Here is a 1321-nt window from a genome sequence, read left to right on the forward strand (position 1 = left end):
TCCTGGGAAAATTGTGAGAAGGCAAGAATTCATCTGGCAATCCCATGGGTCAGCAAACAGCACAGACACAGCATTGCTGGGGAGAAAGGAGAAAACAGAGATGTTTGTTCACATGACGAGGTGCCCAGACCTGTGTGCAGGACACTTGTTCCCGTTGTTGTTCTTGAACAAATGTGCACCTCCCTGAGTCGACAAAGGACACTCTTCAAATCGATGGTCTGCGCACTTTCTGCATTCAGATCCTCTTTAGAGTCCATGGGAGTTTAATGAACTGGGCCACTGGCTGGTGAACTGTCCAGAGCCCAGCCTAATGTATAGCATCCAGGAGGCTCAAAATGCTTGCACAGACAGATGCATAGGTGTGTGGGCATTTGGGTAGATGGATGCATGTGAGTGCATGGGTGGATGTATGCATGGGTGGACAGGTGAATGGATGCATAGATGGACGGGTGGATGGGTGGATGGATGATGGGTGGATGGGTGCATGCGTATATGGATGTGCGGATGGGTGGTTCCAGGGGTGGATGGATGGATGGGTGGATAGATGAGTAGATGGATAACTGGAAGAGTGACTAGGGGGTGCAAGGGGGCAGGGGCACATGAATTGGCAGGTGGATGGATATGTAGATGGATTGATGGATGCCTGTGTGGATGGGTGCAGGGGCACATGGTTGCATGGGTGGATGGATGGATGGATAGGTGGTTGGGTGGATGGATACCTGTGTGGATGGGTGCATGGTTCGAGGGGCACATGGGTGGATGGGTGGGCACATGGATTCATTGATGGCTGCATGCGTGGATAGATTAATTAAAATGGAAACAGGATCATCTGAATTTGACTGGCTTCACTTTCAGTAGAAGTTACTCTAGCCTGTGTCTGTTAAAGACCGCCGTAATAAGCCTGTTATTTGTAAAGTGTGATTTATGTTGTTGCCATGGGTTCCCTGGGTGGCACCAATGATTAATCACTCAATTATCAACGCAGAGATTGGCTGTTCTAACCTCAGAAGAAAGGCCTGGTAACGGGTTTCTGAAGGTCACAGGCACCAAGGCCCTGGGCAGCACGACGGTTCTCCGACGACGCACTAGGGGGTGCCAGGACTTGGGGTGAGCTCAGAAGCAGCTCCTTGTCGGTTCCCATCAGGGCCGCCGCCGGAAGTTCTCCATGGTGTGCCTGCTCCACCCGGCCCCTTCCTGTTTCACTGGGCGCTGACCCACATGCGCACCCCGCTCTGACCTCTGAAACTGCTCCGTGGTACTGCTGACTGGACGCCGCTCTGCTGCACACGTGCACACGGTCACCAGGGAAGCAGGCCTGCTT

This window comes from Echinops telfairi, unplaced genomic scaffold (assembly GCF_000313985.2).
Source record: "Echinops telfairi isolate 266 unplaced genomic scaffold, ASM31398v2 ScPeMD7_7414;HRSCAF=8452, whole genome shotgun sequence".
NCBI lineage: Eukaryota > Metazoa > Chordata > Mammalia > Afrosoricida > Tenrecidae > Echinops > Echinops telfairi.